This window comes from Antedon mediterranea, chromosome 4 (genome assembly GCF_964355755.1).
Source record: "Antedon mediterranea chromosome 4, ecAntMedi1.1, whole genome shotgun sequence".
NCBI lineage: Eukaryota > Metazoa > Echinodermata > Crinoidea > Comatulida > Antedonidae > Antedon > Antedon mediterranea.
Genome location: NC_092673.1, coordinates 17,225,269 through 17,240,660, shown reverse-complemented (window position 1 = coordinate 17,240,660; position 15,392 = coordinate 17,225,269). Strand labels below are relative to the sequence as shown.

Here is a 15,392-nt window from a genome sequence, read left to right as displayed (position 1 = left end):
AATGTTTTTATTTATATTCTGTTTTATGACCAGAAATCAATTTTGTTTTTATACCTGTTTGTCAAAACACAATAAAGATAACTCGAGCCCAACCATGGTTTAGGCTGATGTCAAACAATTTTGTCAATATAGATAGACCTGGAATTGCACCTTTAAAGACTTACAATAAGGGCGCTTTTCTGGTCCTACTAAAACACGCTCAGAAAACGTGCCCACTGTCCCCAGTCGTTAGTTCCCCATTATGTGTGTACGCTACACTTTTGTAAATATTAATTGTTAAAAAATAAAAAATTTAAACATCAGCCTAGAATGTACAATGTGTCATACTTGCTTGCTTGCATAATTGATTAAAAACTCTAAATGTTTGTATAATATAAATATTTGTAAAACATACACTTTATACACTTGGTAGAGATTAGTTATACTTTAAAGGGCTTGGTGTTTAGAAGAACACCGCCCCTCCCCCCACCACCAATGTAATGAATATACAGTACAATTAGTTATTAGCAGTACAGCCAAGGACTATTTTAGCCTATTGAAGCAACGGTTCAGCTGGCGCTAAATTTGAAAACAAAATAAATATTTGGTAAGCCTAGCCCAGTATATATATATAGGGGCATGTCTCTAATTCCAATTCTTGGCAAAATATTTTTAAACATCCTTAACACTAGAATAACTAACCATACTGAAAACAATAACATTATTTAATAAGAACAATCGGGTTTTCGCAAGGGATTCCGCACATTAGATAATATTTTCATTCTTAACAGCATAATTCAAAAATATCTACGTAAAAAAAGGGGTAGAATATTTAGTGGCTTCGTTGATCTAAAACGTACACTTGACAGTATAAATCATAATTTTCTATTATTAAAATTAAGAATAGGCGTAAATAATAATATATATGACGTCATATATATTATTATTTAGTTTCCAATTATTAGCGCATGTAAAAATAAGAAACTCATTAACGCTCCTATTTGAATGTTCAATTGGAATACAACAAGGGTCACCCCTGCCATTATCTCTATTTAATATATTTATGAATTACTAGCTAAATCAAAATAACGAAAAAATACCATTCGGGGATTGCTTTATAAACCATCTGCTATATGCTGCTGATTTATTACTATTCGCAGACACAGTAAAGGCTTACAAAATTTAATAATTATATTGGAAATATTTTGTGACACATGGGGTCTTAGTGTAAATGTAAACAAATAAAAAATAGTGGTATTTAAAAAAGGTGAAAAATTAAGAAAATATGAAAAATGGTACAGTATTACATAAACATTAAAATGGAAGTTGTTAAATCGTATACTTACTTGGAAGTGGTTTTCAATTCAAATGGTAAGTGGAATAACACAATTGAAAACAATTTTCAAAAAGCAAATAACGTACGTACTAACAATCAATTAATAGCAAAACAAAATACCTACCAGAGAATATATGGAAACACATTTTTGACAAAGTTTTACCAATTTTAATTTACGGGAGTGAGACATGGGGCTTTTCGAATTTATCACCAATTGATCATTTACAGACACGTTTTTCAAGATTTATTTTAGGCATTGGAAACAGCGCACCCAGCGTGGCTGTTAGATCAGAATTAAGCAGACTACGCTTAAACATTGATTGCTTTATTTCTATTATTCGTTATTGGTTACAAATCACTGAAATGGATAAAAATAGATTTCCTTTTAAATGTTACACGTTTCAACTAAGAAAAACTAATAAAAATGAACATTGTTGGGCTAAACAAGTTAACGATTTGCTTTGTTCCACTGGCTATCGCTACGTCTGGTACGATCAGAAAGTATCAAATATATAATATAAGTTTATTAATGATTTTAATAAACTATATAATAATAAATAAACTGCGAGTACATTGTTTCTCTCATTTTATCATAAATTACCATAAAACGTACATCTTAGACAAGGAATAACCTGGTTTAATGTTTTTAAAGTAATATTGCATTATTTTTACAAAACCTCGAAAATTGTAGGGAATGGGTCTTTGAAATAGATTTTTAACTCTTACCTAATGGTTTAATCTTGTATGTATTGGCTAAGAAAGTTCCTTCTATAAAAGTTTGTTCACTTTGTCATACATTACTATCAGTTTTGGTTCTGTATTCTCAACCTTTTATAGTAGGCCTACACCAAGCCAAGGATAAATATTTGCAATTAAATTCAATTTGTTTATGCAATATTCAATAGATATTGAATAAATATTCTCCACACATATTAAAAATACATAAAATAATAATTATATAAACATGTAAGATAATAATTAATAAAACATAGTATGTGTGGAAGGAAACCTTAAAAGTATAAAACTTTAAGCCTAGGCTCCCAGAAAAAAGTAACAAAAAGTTGGGAAGAAAAAGAAACAAAATATGAATGCAATATTCTATTATTCTGTGTGTAAGTACTCTACTGAGCTCATTAATTTATAACAACTTTTAAAATTATTTAAGCGTTTATGCTCAAATATTACTTAATATTTTGTGCCTATTTGCATGGGAAGTAAGTCGTAAGATAATACAATTGTAGGAGCCAAGGTAAAATACATTATGTATGATGCTTAATTTTACATACAGAGAAATAGTATTCTTAAGCTGGCTTAAAAGTATGTGAAGAAAATTCATTCATTGTGGAAACAAAAAATGGGATTTAACAAGAAAATTAGATTTTTAGTCACGTGCAACGCCACTCTACAACTCACTATGTCGGTCGGTTGGTAAACACTAACTTGAGCAAGCGACTGCAGACATCTATATGGCCTTGTTAAATTCAATATTTATCTCCTCCTATCGTAAATTGTTTGTATTTTAAATAATACCATTACCGTAGTTCCTCGGGTATCCCACCTCGAGTATAATCCCACCCCCGACTTTACGATTACCTTCGCACGCAAGCATATCCCCGGGCAAAGTCGCAGTGTATAATTTATCATTAGGATTTTTTTAAAAGAAATTCTCACCCAAAAATAGAGTAATTTCTCTGAATTCGGCTGACTTAAAGCTCAGGTACAGGCATGAATTTTAAATATAATATTTGGTTAATTGTACATAAATCAAATATTTGTAACAGAAATCAAGACGAAAAAACATGAATTTCCCTTAATATGGTCAAATACAAAATTTGGCCAAATTCTTCCATAAAAACCAGGAAGACCTTTTTTCAGTAGTTAGGTAGTTAACCTAATGTAATAACATGTCTGGTGACTCCCTAGACGGTGAAAAAAGTGGTGGATATACGGTGGTTAATTTTTGCTATAGCATGAAAATAAAAATCTGAAGTTGAATAAAAATATCAGAAATGTAATATTCAAGTTATATTACCTATATTTAGTCATCTGATAACTTTTTTTACCACACCGTTTATTTCTCATAGCTTTTTAAAATGCCTCTCTATTTACAAAATTTGTGTATAAAAGAATAGAGATTTTACTGTGTAATTTGAACTATCCCCCCACTGATAAGAAAGTGCTTATTTTTAACAAGCTTGTGTAACACAAATAAAATCCCAAAAAATATGAAACATAAGGGAAACTATAGATCGATAATTATTGGAATGTATGATCAATAGAAATTTTTTGCCCGCACCTGGCCTTTAAAACTCATCAAACATTGGCCATCGTAAAATTGAATACAACCTTAATATCATCGCCCCGATCTTCGTGTTCTGTACATCATGCATTCGCCGCACACTCGCTCGCCGTGTACATACTGCATGCCTTGTTTACACTACTGCGCAGCATGCTTGATTACCATAAAAAAAAACACCGCCATCTATACCGACCGGAGCAGTACTGTAGTTCGTGTCACATGCAACAACATGCGATTTGCACAGAGCTCGAGCGTGGGGAATCGGGAGAGACGGAGAACTCGTATGAGTTATGTCGATATTATTTAGGAAGCCAGGCCCAGATCACATTTTAGGGTATTTTTTAAGTAGAAATCTGGGAGAAAATCTATACAGTAGGCATAGACCAATTAGGCCGCCTAGGCCTAGATGACCTGGCAGTCTAATGTCTAGGCCTACATCGGAAGCTTTAGATAGCCTAAATCGTAGCCAGAAGAAATATTGTCATTTTCAGTTCATGCACCGGAAAATCCCCGGGTATAGTCCCACCTCCCAAATTCGGGAAAATTTCACGTACAAGGGGGGTGGGATTATACCCGGGGAACTACGGTATATATAAAATAGATTACATTAAAAAAAAAAAATTCTACATTTACATTTATATGCAATTAATAAAGTTCAAATATTCCTTAACAGTGCGCATCCCGTGTATTTGTCTATACAGGATTTTTATTAATTTTATTAATTTATTTTTTGTATGTTTTTTTTGTAACTAGCTTATAGTGGTCCTTTTATCACAAGTCCCTTTGGGTTTCTTGGAGGTCCCTTTCATCTTCACATCTTTAATTTGTTTATGTATAATTGTTTTGATGTATTGATGAATAAAGAGATTGATTTGATGTGAAAAATGACGTTCCATAAAAAAAAAGTGTGGCCAAATTTATTCAATATTGTTAATTCAAAGGAATTTTAAAGTTTGCATTTTTGTGTATTTTTATCGTAATGGCAAAATAATTTTTCTAATTTATTTGCAATTTTCAAATCATAAAAAATAAGGTTTTTACATCTTGCAACATATCACAACTTCCATGTTTACTACAATCCCAGTGGATTATTTAATCTATTGCCATCTGAACCTGTGAATGATATCATAAATGTTAATTTTCTTTATCTGGACATTCTTCTTCATTTGGGACAAGAAATCAAATCTTTATCGTTTGTAATGAAAACTAGTTGATTCCAAAATTTTAATAATTAAAACTTCACTTACTTTTAAAGAAGTTTAAAATTTCAGTTTTTCTCTGGTCCCCGATCCGCCTGTTACTTTCTAAAACAGAGACAGGTGTATTTCCATCCTATTAAAAAAATGGGTTTAGTTACTATTAGTAGTTTTTGAGAAATTATTGATATACAATATAACACACTTTAATACGCATCACATACATACAGTCATTGCTCAAACATTTACCATCTAGAGATTGGATGAAAGAGCATCACGTGATAACACATAGATTTACTATTTTTTAACATTGGTTGTAAATTAGGACGTGAATAGAAATTAATATTTGCTAATAAATGAAATCAACTTGTACAGTGCGCCACCTATAACTCCTGTATCCAAACCAAAACTTGAGTGCTGCTGTTTATAGTCTACCTCCTTCAACATTGAAAGATGGAGGAGAGAGAGAGAGAGAGATAAATTGAATAAAAGTTTACTTTGGAACAGTAGGTAGATGTGTTAAAATGTTTGAGCCATAATATAAAACAACAAATAGTTTTACTATAAACTTTCAAAGAAAATAATATTTGGATACTATCCAGATACAAATGAAATATTAAAACAACAACAACACATTACAATTATAGTTGACTTATAAATGAATATCTAAATCAAAACAAAACTACTCCTCAGATATATATGTAATGGAGTGTCACCATCCTGGAAAGGAATCATAATGAAGTTTATAAATACTGACAACAGACATTATGTAAAATTGTTTGTTTTTTTTCAATACAAACAACAACAATTGCTGCTGAATGGTTTACCACAGCATATCTATATAATGTTAGCTTATTACACTAGCAAATCCCTGTACAATACCTTATTTTGCAATGCTACTGGTGTCCCATGCTGAATGAGACAAGTCACTATTTCTAAGGTAGGTGTATATCCACCCCACAGATATGAATGTAATGGAGTGTCACCATCCTGGAAAGGAATCATAATGAAGTTTATAAATACTGACAACAGACATTATGTGAAATTGTTTGTTTTTTGTCAATACAAACAACAACAATTGCTACTAAATATTATGGTAAATAATCATAATTATCATTATTAATAAATGAGTAGAACAAAATAGAATGGTTTACCACAGCATATCTATAGAATGTTAGCCTATTACACTAGCAAATCCCTGTACATTACCTTATTTTGCAATGCTACTGGTGCCCCATGCTGAATGAGACCCGTCACTATTTCTAAGATAGCGTATCCATGCACCAGATATGAATGTAATGGAGTGTCACCATCCTGGAAAGGAATCATAATGAAGTTTATAAATACTGACAACAGACATTATGTGAAATTTTTTGTTTTTTGTTAATACAAACAACAACAATTGCTGCTAAATATTGTGGTAAATAATCATAATTATCATTATTAATAAATGAGTAGAACAAAATAGAATGGTTTACCACATCATATCTATAGAATGTTAGCCTATTATACTAGCAAATCCCTGTACATTACCTTATTTTGCAATGCTACTGGTGTCCCATGCTGAATGAGACACGTCACTATTTCTAAGTTAGGTGTATATACACTCCCCAGATATGAATGTAATGGAGTGTTCCCATTCTGGAAAGGAATCATAATAAAGTTTATAAATACTGACAACAGACATTATGTGAAATTGTTTGTTTTTTGTCAATACAAACAACAACAATTGCTACTAAATATTGTGGTAAATAATCATAATTATCATTATTAATAAATGAGTAGAACAAAATAGAATGGTTTACCACAGCATATCTATATAATGTTAGCCTATTACACTAGCAAATCCCTGTACAATACCTTATTTTGCAATGCTACTGGTGCCCCATGCTGAATGAGACACGTCACTATTTCTAAGGTAGGTGTTGTATATCCACTCCACAGATATATATGTAATGGAGTGTCACCATCCTGGAAAGGAATCATAATGAAGTTTATAAATACTGACAACAGACATTATGTGAAATTGTTTGTTTTTTGTCAATACAAACAACAACAATTGCTGCTAAATATTGTGGTAAATAATCATAATTATCATTATTAATAAATGAGTAGAACAAAATAGAATGGTTTACCACATCATATCTATAGAATGTTAGCCTATTACACTAGCAAATCCCTGTACATTACCTTATTTTGCAATGCTACTGGTGTCCCATGCTGAATGAGACAAGTCACTATTTCTAAGGTAGGTGTATATCCACTCCACAGATATGAATGTAATAGAGTGTCACCATTCTGGAAAGGAATCATAATGAAGTTTATAAATACTGACAACAGACATTATGTGAAATTGTTTGTTTTTTGTCAATACAAACAACAACAATTGCTGCTAAATATTGTGGTAAATAATCATAATTATCATTATTAATAAATGAGTAGAACAAAATATAATGGTTTACCACAGCATATCTATAGAATGTTAGCCTATTACACTAGCAAATCCCTGTACATTACCTTATTTTGCAATGCTAATGGTGCCTCATGCTGAATGAGACACGTCACTATTTCTAAGGTAGGTGTATATCCAATCACCAGATATGAATGTAATGGAGTGTCACCATACTGGAAAGGAATCATAATGAAGTTTATAAATACTGACAACAGACATTATGTGAAATTGTTTGTTTTTTGTCAATACAAACAACAACAATTGCTGCTAAATATTGTGGTAAATAATCATAATTATCATTATTAATAAATGAGTAGAACAAAATAGAATGGTTTACCACAGCATATCTATAGAATGTTAGCCTATTACACTAGCAAATTATTTTTAGCCTAATGTGGTTAATCAGTTCATGCAGGTTATACCTCCTTCATCAGTGTGTATTTATATTATTATTTTTAGCCTAATGTGGTTAATCAGTACATACAGGTTATACCTCCATCATCAGTGTGTATTTATATTATTATTTTTAGCCTAATGTGGTTAATCAGTACATGCAGGTTATACCTCCATCATCAGTGTGTATTTATATTATTATTTTTAGCCTAATGTTGTTAATCAGTGCATGCAGGTTATACCCCTATCATCAGTGTGTATTTATATTATTATTTTTAGCCTAATGTTGTTAATCAGTACATGCAGGTTATACCTCCATCATCAGTGTGTATTTATATTATTATTTTTAGCCTAATGTGGTTAATCAGTACATGCAGGTTATACCTCCATCATCAGTGTGTATTTATATTATTATTTTTAGCCTAATGTGGTTAATCAGTATATGCAGGTTATACCTCCATCATCAGTGTGATAATGCAAAAGAATTGTAATTCATTAAGTAAAAAAGCTTTAAACTATTAAATAAAATTACATCCTCTATAATTTTAAACTTTAATGAAAAGAATTTCTTCTTTGATAATATTATAAAAATATATCTGTTTTTATACCTCATTGATAGATTTCAGAAGATCTGGTTGCGTCTTACAGATTTGTTTAATTGTTTTCAAATCATTCCTTGACAAAGCTTCTACCAAATGTTTCCTGTTAAAATGTAAGAAATAATCCATTTATACCCGTGTATTTAATGAGAATGATGATTGATGGAAATATTATTATTATTATATTTAATGAGAATAAGCGCTTTAATTGTAATATTTATGATTTCATAATTTTTAAAGAAAGAAAGAAATAATTTTGGATTTTATAATCTTTTAAGAAAGTTTGAAGTATTTTTCTCAAAAGAATATCTTAAAATCAAAGTGTTTTCTTTTTGTTTGAACTATAAATTCTGATTATAAAGTATGTTATATATATGTATGTCAATATAACTATTCAAACATTTTAATTTGTTTTTAATAGTTACATATTTCAATAATATCAACACATATTGGAGCTGGTTATTTTTGTTTGAAATAATTGTTAAAAACGTACCTTTCCATTGCAAAAATACAGTGTCTTCATTTAACAATTATTAATGCCGACAGCTTCTAGTGTAAAAGTAAGCCTACACATTCTCTTCTGAAAATATGAAATGTAAAACATAATTCCATCAGACAGAAACCTTTGCATTAAATGAATGAAAGATGACCTGTATGCTGGTGTTACTGCATGAAGATGCAGGGCTCGAAATTCACGCTAGCAAACTAGCATTTTGCTAGTAGATTCTTGATAATTGCTAGTTGAAAATTTCAAAACTAGCAAATGTTTGCTAGTGTGAATTTTGAAAAAATACGTACTTTTTAGCTTAGCCACGCTAGCCGCCAATCGCTATGTCGACAACGGCTAATAGGAACCAATTTGGTGAAAACAATTGTTTCATTTACACGCCGCCAATTTACGTCAAGGAAACGCGAATAGCACCGTGAATCATGTGGTAGCATAGTTGTTAACGATGTGCATTATAAACAGCAAGCTTTTCCCCCAACACAAAAGCATGTGCATTTAGTACGTCGCTAAGGATTACATCATCAGTCACGTGATTACAGAATACGCGATTATCAATTTAGGGATTTAACGAAATAAATATTTTGCCTACACAGTGGTCAAAGCGCGTATTTAATAGATTCGTAAATAGTAAACACCCCCCACTTAATGGACTCTTCCAATTTTGTTTATGATCTCGCGCTCGAGAAGAACGTCTCCTCGGCACACCACGAGGTACCTGTTGTTTGTGCGATGGATTTGCTTATGCCTATTGTTTACCTGTGGAATTAAATTACACACACTTTCGCATCACAACTTTAATTACTGATATACCATGGAGTATACTCCATGGATATACACTGCAATGGGCAAAGGATTCATCAAAGAAGAATACGTTGAATAAAAATTCACTTAAGAAATGCCGTAAGCTGTTTTCAAACTATTGATCAGCCCACTATTATTCCAACATCATGCCTCTCTCGTGCGATAGTGAATTTCCTGGATAGAGACGTACGAGTGGAGCGCGAGAGACGGCGGGCGTAGCTTGGACGGATTAGTTTAGGGCCTACCAATTTCGCTCGGTGGCAATTAAATTTAATGTTTTAATTACGTCTGGATATAAACAATATAAAACTCAGTTTTTTCATCGGCAATAATATTTTATACATAGGCCTAGTCAATTTTGTTCCGCTTCAAATTTTAAAAGTTTGATGTTTCAACCTAAAAAAAGTGGGACGAATCGTCCATAGGCCGAAACGACCATGATTTGGCTAGCATGAAAGCATGTCTTGATCTTTTTTTAATTTGGCTAAAAAGAGTACTACTACTACTACAGCTTTGCCTAGCTAGCTAGGCCTACACCTAAAAGCTAGGCCTAGGTCTACACCTAAATAAATTCAGATTTATGTAGAATTTAACTATTTTACCGAAAAAAATTGTGATTGCTAGTTATGCTGCTGATTTTGCTAGTTAATTTTTTTACAACTAGCAAAGTTTGCTAGTCGAAAAAAAAGTAAATTTCGAGCCCTGAGATGACTCCTGTATGTCTGCATATTACTGAATGAAGATGACCTGTATAAATGCTGGTGTTACTGAATGAAGATGAGATGTATGCTGGTGTTACTGCATGCAGATGACTCCTGTATGCTGGTTTTACTGAATGAAGATGACCTGTGTGCTGGCGTTACTGAATGAAGACGACCTGTATGCTGGTGTTACTACATGAAGATGACCTGTATGCTGGCGTTACTGAATGAAGACGACCTGTATGCTGGTGTTACTGAATGAAGATGACTTGTATGCTGGCGTTACTGAATGAAGATTATTATTTTGTTCATAATAATTGATTGAAAGATCAACAACTGGAAACATTGTTTTGTGGATTCATTTTCCCAAACGGCAATTATGACTTTTCTTTAATTAATACACAACAAATGGCTGCCATTCAGTTTGGCTGCTATACTTTACACCCTAAAAAAACGGCAAAAACATCCCTGTAGGCAATTGTGAGTATCAGAAAAACGTATCAGTTATTTGGTTAATAATTTGGTTAATCTCTCTCTAGGCTGGGTGTCAGGGAGGGGCCGCCAAGGGCCCCCGGTGGGGGTCCAGATGGCGAAGCCCCTGGAAGCAACGCGTTCTAGCGTCATTTGAGGCAATTTTAATCAGATTTAGGGTAGCCACTTTTTCCATTTTTCATAATGCATAAATAAAATACTGCGTGCAAAAAACTGATGCGCAATAACTGTGTCAATCCATTTTTTCAATTTTAAAAAGAAGTGACCTTTAAAGTTCAAAATATGCCTATATATATATACTTAGTACTACAAGATATTCAGCAGCCTAACTTCTGTGACCTTTGTACTCTCCAACAACAGACATTAGTACGTTTGATATTAACATTTTAACACAAGTTTATTGAACAATTTATGTGCTATTAAATGAAAAGCCTGAAAGGTAAGTGATAACTTAGGCAGAATTTGAGCAAAAGATAGTGATCACCCTTGTAGTGTTCACCAAGATTACCTTTTAAGCCTCTGAATTTCGAATTAAAATCTGTAATTTTATTGTATTGCAATTTTTGCTGTAAAAATAAAATAGTTGAGAAACACTTCAATGGATGCAACTGGGTTGCCATGAACCAACATTTCCAAACAAAGTATTGCTATTCCTGTAATTGTCATAAAACAAAGCACAATTCTGTAAAGTTAAATTAAATATTCTGTTAAAATAATATAAAAACTCACACTACGATCGTTTTACTGTTTGCTAGCGCTATTAAGTGTCGTTTCCGGCCAATTAGAGTTGTCCTACTGACGAGTAGGCCTATTTTTTGTCATTGGGGACTTCCCCCTGACATTCGTAATGAACGAAAAATTGTTTTCTTATCGCGTAAAAGTAGGTAGTGCACTATAAGTGTCGTTTCCGACCAAACTAGAGGTGTCATTCAGCATGAATTTCCGGCCATCTAGGGTGTCAATTACCAAAAATCGGGGGGACGGAAGCGTGACGCTTGATGTGAATCCTGGGGATTGATGATTGATGATTGATGATTGATGATTGATGAAGAAAGAAAGAAAGAAAGAAAGAAAGACAGGGAGTTTTAGGTCCCTTTACATGGTAAAATAATTGATTAAATATTTAATTACAATCCTATTTTAATCCATCATCATCGTGTCGTCGCGAGAAGGTAATAAATACAACAAACACGTACGTATTGTTCTTGATTAATAAAAGTACTCGCGCCATGTAGGCCTAGGTAGACAGAAAGTAGCCGGCGAAAATGTCAAAGTAGACGGTCAAATGCGCCGGTTGCCGGCTACTAACGAAACCCCTGACCAATCACAAACGGTCTTTCATCACATCTAGGGAGGACTAATAACAAATGAAGGCGCTATGTATGCATAGTTTAAATAGTTTAGTTGATTAATTTCTTCAAGCAAGTTCCGTGGCGCAGTACATGAGGCGTTGTCTTGCGATGGAATGACAATTTCATCGCGAGTTCAAGACTCAGTAGATGACGCGAGTGTTGCCACACGAAAATTACAGTCAATATCATCGCACTCGAGAATTTGCTGGGTTTTATATGTTTAGTGAGTGGAAAAAATAAATAAACGAAACGAAACGAATGACAGGGACACGATAATTACGCGAAAATTACTCAGTCAATATCATCGTACTCGAGGATATATACGATTTACGATCCTCGCAGCGGTAGTCATGTGATGCAGTTTCAACCAATCACATAGACTATATGTAATAAAACAAATTATAGGATATTTTTGATATCTAAGATTTTTTGATAAATAATAAATATTACCAAAGTGGATATTTCATTAAAATAGGTTTAAATATCATTATTATGTTGTAAATGAAACTACACTTAGCCTATTTATGATGGCTGATTTAATGAATATGAATATAAAAACTAGACATGAAACTCGTCACTTTGAAGAGTTAGTTATCCGCACGACAAACGCCACGTGCACGTCATATGTTGGAATATTGCACACAGAAAAAGATTATGGCATTATTTATTTTTAAATTTTTTTTTTTTTTTTTTTTATTCAATTTCAGCCATATACATAACAAAGAAGACAAAACAATTATAAAAGGAAGCACGGAAAGACCAATGCTAGTTGGTCAACCCAGAACAGAGAAAAATAAATAAATTACGTTCTGTTATTTTGTGTCATATTATACACAGTATAATCTGTATACATATCATTATCACATACAGTGTAGAATAGGTGAAATTACGGGACCCGCTATTTATTCAAATTTTTAACATGTTGATGGTTTCAAAATGAAACACGAAGGTAGCAATTTCGGAAGGAAATTATCTTAGCAACAACATATTAAAGTGTAGAAGAAATTTGAATACGTGAAATATTGATACGCACTCTTTGAAATGTAGTGAACTATGACGCAAAAGACGAAAACACAACTTTTTTTATTTAACTGGTCATATGATGATGTCACAATATCCAATTGGCAAAATGTTCTCATGATTTCGTATCTACAATCCAATAGCTTCCAGAAAACGTTTTAATCATGATTATCACTTTTTATTCTTACGAGCTATAACAGATTGAAATTTACTGTAAAGATGAAAATAAGTGAACCACGTTATTTACATTTTTAGACATGATGACGTCATAAAAATTAAAATATTTTTAACTCATGCGAAAGATAGTTGATTGACCTAAACAATTTTAAAATCTTGGAGAAAACTCCATTGAATGTGATGAGCAATAACGAAAAAGATAAAAATCCTATATTTTACATTCGTGTGGCCATAATAATTCAACATTTATTAGTTTCTATCAATGGTATAACAATACAATAAAAAAGAATGATAATTTATAATGAGAAAATACAAAAAATACCATTAATAGAGGCTCTTGCAAGAAGAGAATACTTGTCACGCAAGACCCATAAACAAAAGAAAAAAATACATTTGTATATAATTATTAAATAAAATAAAAAAAAGTCATGACAAAAACAGTTTGAAGGTCTAGTTTGAGTACAATGATAACAAATTACTTTTAAGTTTTTTACGAAAAGTTGGGAGAGAGGAAGAGTTAACAATACTAGTATCTAATTGATTCCAAATTAAAGGGCCAGAAACATAAATAAAGTGGGAAGAACTAGTTAATCTTACAAAAGGAATAGTTAACTGAAACTTATGAACAGTACTTCTTAAATTATGACCATGGTTGAAATCAGCAGTGTTAAATAAATTCATCATGGGAGAAGGAAGATTGTTAGAAAAATATTGAAAGACAAAAGAGGCACTTTGCAATTTATGTATATCACCTAACTTCAGTAACTTAAGTTCATAAAATAAAGGTTCAGATGGAGTAATGCGAGACGTACAAGTAATATTTCTAATAGCACGCTTAATCAGCTTATTAAGTTTATCGAGATGTGATGGATAGTCAGCAGCCCAAATAATGTTACAATAATAAAGATGAGGTAAAATTAAAGAATTATATAATGAAAGAAGGATACGCCGGGGAAAAGTGTGCTTAAGATTATTTATAATCCCAATTGTTTTAGAAATTTTATTTGCAATATGATTCTGATGACTGGTCCATCTCAAGTTTTCCTGGATTAAAACACCAAGGAACATAGTCTCTGACGTTTGTTTAATGTTATCTCCATTAATAAATATATTGTAATCAGTAAGGTCTAACGATTGACGTTGTGTATGAAAAAGAATGTAATTGGTTTCATGGAGTTTATAAGGAGTTTATTTGAGATGAACCAGTCATTATATTTTGACAATTCATTATTAACTATAGAAAATAAAACTTTTAAATCTGAATGAGAAAAAAATAGTGTAGTGTCATCAGCAAAGGAGATGACATGGAGGGTGTCACTGACTCTGGATAAGTCATTTACGTAAATTAAAAAAAGGAGAGGGCCAAGAACCGACCCTTGTGGCACCCCACATGTCATCTCTTCCTCTGGTGATATACAATTACCAAACGAGACATATTGCTTCCTCATACTTAAGTAACTACGAAACCAGTTTAAGGTAATACCCCTGATTCCATAATTGTTAAGTTTATTAATAAGTATACGGTGATCTATAATATCGAAGGCCTTGGATAAGTCGACAAAGACAGATAACAAAAATTGTCTTTTTTCAAAGGAGTTTGTTACATTATTTATGAGATCAAGGATTGCATGTGAAGTGGAATGAGATTTACGAAAACCATATTGATGAGCAAAGAGTACGTTATTGCAATCCAGGAACTCATAGAGACGGGAGTACATTAATTTTTCAATGATTTTGGAAAAGGTAGTGAAATGGGTCTGTAATTTGAAAGTATATCTTGTCTACCTTTCTTGAAAATTGGAATAACTTTTGCTAACTTTAAATAATTGGGAAAACTACCTGAAGAAAAAGATGAATTAATACAGAACGTAAGGTGATTAATAATGAATGGAGAAATCAATTTAATAATGTATGGTGTAACTCTATCATCGCCACCTCCTTTCTTTGGATCAAGATCATTTATAATTATCATCACTTCATGTTCAGTTACAGGATTTATAAAGAAAGAATGGAGAAGGGGATCAGGAAGATATGATTTTGGATTAATTAAGGAATCTGGCATTGCATTTTTAAGTGAAGTGCCAATT

At 32.1% G+C, this 15,392-nt stretch overlaps 1 long non-coding RNA gene across 1 annotated transcript in view; it reads right to left on the bottom strand.

The window, feature by feature from the left end:
- LOC140046073 (uncharacterized) overlaps window positions 1-8,351 on the bottom strand; it is an 80,569-nt gene extending 72,218 nt beyond the window's left edge. The window contains exon 1 of the long non-coding RNA XR_011844729.1: window positions 8,264-8,351. This is a non-coding gene — a long non-coding RNA (uncharacterized lncRNA). The remainder of the gene's footprint in view (window positions 1-8,263) is intronic.
- Between the last annotated feature and the right edge of the window lie 7,041 nt (window positions 8,352-15,392).